Here is a 6,555-nt window from a genome sequence, read left to right as displayed (position 1 = left end):
GTGCCGTTCACCAGAGGGATAAAGGCAGCCTCCCATCTAAACTTATTTATTATCAAAGATGTGGTGGGCGAGAATCCGAGGGTGCTGAGTCCACCTTACGTGATGGTAGGGGGTGCTAGGGAGTACACGGCCGCTCCTAGGCCTCACTCCCTCACAACTGGTGCATTGGCCGGGAAGTTGGCCGTGCACGGGGGTAGAATCCGTGTCCCTGTAGAAGGAACTGAACCTAAGGGCTATAATGAAAGAGGGACGTAGACCCAGTATGGAGACCCATTACGCAGGCTGCTGTGGAGAAATCAAGGCCCTGGGTCGAATGAATGAGACTGGCAGGTCTCATGGCCCAGGAGGGGCTTGGGGAAGGCCAGGACGTGAGGGAGCTAGCATGGCAACTGAGAATGGGAGAATTAGTGGAGCAAGTGGTCCAGCTTGATCAGGAGTTGAAGCTGGTCACGGCCCAGAAAGAGGGCGCAGAGGTGAAAGCTGCCACTCTTGACCGACACTCAGCTATGGGTAAAAAGGGTGGAGCGTCCAAAGAAATTAAACGCCTCATAGCTAGTGAGGCGGTGAGGATAGAAAGAGTCGAACAGGTGTTGACTATTGAAATGAATCGGAGTCAAGACAGGGAATATAAATTATACGTGATGCAAGTGGACCTGGGGCGCTGGAGGGACCAGCCTCTTGAGGCTGGCCAGACCCCGACGCAAGAGCAATGGGAGTTGCGGTTGAAACTGGAAGTATCCAGAGACCTGATAGCGGCCCTGCGGAAGGAGCTCCAAGCTCAGGAGGAGCAGATGCAGGACCTCAGGGAGGATCAGGAACAGTGGCAAGAGAGGTGCATAGGGGCAGAACGTACTGTTGACCAGTTCCAAGAGCAGATGAGCCTGGAGCATGCCCAAACTGAGGCATCTAGGAAAGTGTGGGAACAACAGTTAGAAAAGGTGAAGGCCTTAATAAAGGATTAGGAGGGGCCCCGTAAGGCTCTGGAAAAACAATTGGAGGATAGTCAGAAGGAGATCGAGTGGCTAGAGGCCGCAGTAAAAGGTATGGAGAGTCGGCTAAGAGAAAGCCAAGGTAGGGAGACCGACTTAGTCGTGGACAAGAGGCAACTCCAGGGGGAGAAGCAGACCCTGGAGGATAGGATACAGGGGTGTTGGAGGCCAATAGCCAATTGACCTTAGAGCTCTCCAAGGTTAGGGAAACTGAGGGATTAAGGGCTGTGGGCTTAGTTGAGTGTGAGGTACAGACCTTGGACAGTGTAAGCCTACCAGAACAGGCATTTAAGGAGCTAAAAGAACGGGGGCGAAACCTGCAGATAGAAAGAGACTGTCTTAAGGAGCAGACTTGATCCCTGGATGCTCTCCTCGGGGAGAGCCAGGATAAAGTAGCAAGCCTCATTACAGAGCAGGGACAGTTGCAGGGAGAACTGCAAGCCCTGAAAGAAGAGGTGCAGAGGCTATAGAACGCTAATTGGAGAGTTTCTGAGATCGCTAGCTAGGTGAGCATGGAGCTCTCACAGTTCCAAGGGGGTGAGAAGGACCCCATAGACCAAGGGGTACAGACCTCAGAAAGTACAGATGGTCTAGAGGGAAGGCAAACTGAGGCAGCAACTAGTAAGCAGGAGAATGAAGGACTGAGAGCTCAGATACAGATCCTGGAAGGGCAAAAGGCCAGGGAGGATGATGACCTAGAGGAGCAGGTGTAAAGCCTGTAGGTGGAGAGGGACCACCTCAAGGAACAGGCGGACACGCTAGAGGCTCTCTTAGCCGAGAGTCAAGTGAAAGTAACAAGTCTCCTTGCTGAACAAGGGCGATTGCAACAGGAGGTGCAGAACTTAAGAGAGGAGTTGCAGAGGCTAGAGAAAGGTAAGAGGGGAACCTCTGAAATAGGCAGCCAGACGACCGCGGAGCCCTCACAGCTCCAGGAGGTCAGGAGTAAAAGGGAGAAGGACCTCATAGATCAGGGGGTGCAAACCCTAGAGGGTGCAGATAACCTAGAGAGCAAGTTGGAGGCTTGGGAGAGGCAACTAATGGGCTACATAGAGGGTGCCCGGATGGAGCTGCAGGAGGGGGAAGCACTCATGAAGATTGTGAGGCAGACGGAGGCCCAAGTTGAGAACCTGCAGTCCATGCTGGCACAGGGGCCGGGGAAGGAGGAATCAACCAGTGCCAAAAACCAGGAGCGTCCTGGGGAAGAAAGAGGACTACGGCAGCTGGGGAGGAGTCACGAGGAGGAGAGCCTCCTAGAAAAGAAGGTGGAAGCCTTACACAAGGAGACTCAAGCACCCTCCTTAGGACACTGGGAACTAAGGTGGTCCCAGTGGCAAGAACTTCACTCACAGGGCTTGAGCTGGCTAGAACATCAGCTGGGAAAGATAGCCCTGTGGGGAGGCAAGGCAACTGGGGTAGCACCCAGTCAAACATAGCCTGAGGGGCAGAAGGTGCTAGAGAGTGGTGCCATAAAGATAAAGGGAGAGGCCCCTCGGAGGAGAGACCCCATTTCAGAGGGAAGAAGGAAGGGAAGGACACCCAGTCGGGCAGAGACGACAGCCAGAGAAAAGGCCTTGTCTATACATGGCTGGTATACCTGAACGAGTAACGTGGAGGCTCCTCAGGAAGAGCATCGAGGAAAAGGTAGGAAAGGTGGCCTTTGTATGGATTTATAAAGGGTCAGGAGGAAGATATACAGGTCAGGGCAAAGTGGAATTTTGGAGGGGAGAGGATGCCCAGAAGGCACGGAGGTGCCAGTGGGAAATCTGGGGCAAGCTCCAAGACCTCCAGGAGGCTCAGACAAGATCAAAGACCTGTGAAGACACTGAGAAGGGAAGACACCAGAGGAGAGTTAGAGAATGGCAATCCCGGAGACCAGATGGAAGAGCAGCTGGAGAGGTAGGACATCTACCAAGGGTAGTTAATGTCGGGGGGCTACCTGTGGCAGGTAAACCCCAATAAATCCCACACGGTGCTCCCTTGGGTAAAAGGCGAGTTGGGGTGCCTTAAAATCTCTGCCCCAGATTAGAAGCTGCTGAATGCCTGCGGAAAGGGAAGGCCAACAAGAACACCCTCCGACAGCAACACATCTCGTTAAGAAGCAGGACGCCCTCCCCCCCCCCCCAAGTGAGTGTGAACTTCAGGGGGAAGGTGTATCACAGGATCACTGAGGTGTCCTGTGCCTTAGATAAGTAAATAGCTGCCAATCAACAGGGCAGTGCAGCTGCGGGTTGCTATGGCAATCAGCTGGTCAGGTGACTGGAAGGGGGCAGAACCGGGCCCTTTATAACAGCTCAGGCCTGGGCCCAGGAGCCGTTCCCTTCTGGCAGCTGCAGGAGCAGGAGCTCTGCAGCTGAGCTGAGCAGCCTGAATTGGTGGTTGCAGCCTTACCTTGCTGACTGGCCGCAATGATGCTAGGGATGAGAACACCCTGAAGAGAGGTAGGGTTGGAAGCTCTAGAGGGGCCTGGAGTTTACTTTATGAGCGGGGAGGCTCTGTGGTGTTTGTGTTACAGCCAGTTGGCTTGGGTTTCAGTTATAGTTAACCGGAGGACTGGGTGAGAGGAGGCCTCACGGGAGCTCCCCAATAACCTGGGGGTCCTGAGTGCCCAGTAGTGGCACAGTCAGCGGTGCCAGTGGGGCGCTACTGTTTGTGCCGGAGAGGCGCGGTGTTGCGCCGGAGAGGCGCGGTGTGTGGGGTTTCAGACCCCAGCCCGTAAGGGTGGTGTTTTGCCCAGTGGGGCAAATGACCCAGAGATGGGTCAAGGGGCCAGGCACGGTTGCGGCTGCCTGAGCCCCAAGTGTGAGGAGCGCGGTTTAGGCCTCAGAAGGGGCCTATCAAAGATGTGGTGGGCGAGAATCTGAGGGTGCTGAGTCCACCTTATGTGACGGTAGGGGGTGCTAGGGAGTACATGGCCGCTCCTAGGCCCCACTCCCTCACACCGAGTACAATGATGGTCATTGTGCAACCATGGACTGGTCCAAGCTAGTGTCACTACTGACATTGCTTCTCCAGGTTAAGGAAAGGGTAGGTCTCTGAGTCCCACCCTCAGTATCCTAGGCAGCTGAACTTAACGCACACTGCGTTGTCTGCAGAAATGATGCGGCTGCCTCTCTTCCATGGTGGTCCTGGAAGGATTGTGTCTATCTTAGGTGATTCTTTAAAAAAACCTGATGTGGTTCACTGAATGGAGATGTAGTCACCTGAAGTGCAACCTTTTTCACATATAAAACTATAAACATCCGAGATGCGAAGTTCAACTGACTTCAGCTGGAGCTCTGAAAGCACTTGTTTTCTGAGAAAATGGACAACACATGGAGTTCTCATGACTATATGTACTTCTTTGCCTCGACTTAATCTATGAAAAGGTCAACAGGGATTAAATCAATGCTCCTCCACATCCTACTTAACATTTTTATTACTCAGAATGAGACTATGAAATACACACACACACACACAATTAAGGTGGCAAAGCCAAGTGCATAAAAGTTAGAAAACACTGGAAATCAGGTTGCCTATGTAACCTTAATTTTGCCCCTATGTGCATAGACATCCTTCTAAATGATTTTGTTTTAAGATCATGCACTAAATCTGGGTTGCATAATAAAAGATGCTGTTATTTTTAGGCTTGCTGCAGTATTTGTTGCATAAACTGGAAAACATAGTAAATGAAGAAGTGGATTGAAATGATGTTCTCGTGATTATTCATTTAAATTCCATGGGGGAAAAAAAAGTATGTAACTAAGAACTGCATTATGATGTATATACAAAAGGAGGCCAAATTAAAAGGCAGCCTTAATTCTAAACAGTTTCTTACTTCTCAGTACTTGGCTTTGCAGCTGAATAATGTTCCTTTAACATAATCAGCCCTCTCAGTTCTTTCAGAGAAAAATAAACCCACTTCTTGGAGTGGATTCTTTACATTGATATTCCCTAAGATTAATCTGGTGCCTGCAGTCTGGGAAGAACAGAGAATTACTTATTTATCTATATGATTATTTTGAAAGACAGCCCGCTACCAACAGCAATGACTAAATTATACTATGTATGTATGTATGGCTGTGTATATAGAAAAAAAGATTTTTGCTTAATGTAGAACTAAATGACAGGCATTTGGTCATTATAAGGCTGTGCAATGCCAATTAAATAGGTTTAGTGGTCTCTATCTCATCTTCATTAGAAAACTATCAAACAGTCCAAAGCAACAGACAACAGGGCTTGCTTGCATGTTACAATTAGCATCTGCTAACTTTAGGGAATGCTAAGTCATTGTTAAAGTTAGGCTATGTTTTGAGTTAAAACCCTTTGTAGTATGCATGGCTAAGAGCTGATAAATATTCTTCCTGCTTGTCCAGCTCACTTGGCTCTCTACCAGCAACTTGGCTCTCTAACACACCCAACTGGGGCTGAGGAGGGAGTATACACACATGCCAGGTCCTCCTTCAGCATATCTGCTTTCCATGTGACTGTTAAGGACAATGCCATATGGATTCTAATGAAACTGATCTGCACCAAGATCTCATACAGACAAGGTACCAGCACTTCTGGGCACAGAGCATAAATACCAAACACAGCACATCATACTGAGGACCAGGGATAAGAAGCAGTTCTATTAGATTTTCTGGATGTGTCAGGCTACATTCATGGAGATCTGCACTGAGGTTGCCAAATCCTTGTGTGATAGGTAACTGGCACAATGGCACCCCTCACCATAAAGAAGTACATCACCATCAGCATATGGAAGTTCACAACCCCCAAGAACCAGATTACCATTCACACATCTATGGCAGGAGTTGCTATGCAAGAGATGTGTCTGGCAATTCAGTGGCCGCTGGCAACACACTTTATCTGTCTTGCCAACCAACGAGAGGTTGTTGCTTAATTCAACCAGACGATGTTCCCCAACAGCACCAGAGCCATTGATTGGAGTCACAGTCCATCCTATGCTACACCCACTGAAGCTTAGAATACATTAACCTCAAGAGAGTCTTCTTTATTGTCCTGTAGTGCCTCATGGACCACTGTGAGTGGCTCACGTTCTTCAACCCTGGTATAAGCCTGGGACAACAGACATGAATGTTGTAATTAGAAAGAGCATTAATCAGTCAATTTTAAGATGCAATGATGCATTCTTGATTTACATACAGAGAAGAATTGAAGCACACTTTGGATTTTGGTAACCCTGCACTATCCCTGCTGTTGGCTAGTCTGATCACCTATCTGATAGTATAAAGACTCCCTCAAGTTTATAGTAACTGCATGCTTATTTGAAACCATTTTGTAGTAGGACCTAATAGGTCTTAGTTTCTAGGATCGGAAGAGACCTGAGGAGATCATCTAGTCCAACTCCTGCCATGGCAGGAAAGAATACTGGGGTCAAACATACCCCAGCAAGATGTTCATCTAACCTTCTCTTAAACACCCCCAGGATAGAAGCCTGCACCACTTCTCTTGGAAGTTGGTACCAGAGCCTAGCCGCCCTCACCGTGAAGTAGCGCCTCCTGATATCTAACCTAAACCTACCCTCTGCCAGCTTGTGACTGTTATTCCTGGTCACTCCTGGTGGTGC

Source organism: Crocodylus porosus, unplaced genomic scaffold (genome assembly GCF_001723895.1).
Source record: "Crocodylus porosus isolate Cpor-Errol unplaced genomic scaffold, CroPor_comp1, whole genome shotgun sequence".
Lineage (NCBI taxonomy): Eukaryota > Metazoa > Chordata > Crocodylia > Crocodylidae > Crocodylus > Crocodylus porosus.
Note: the sequence above shows the minus strand (reverse complement) of the source record.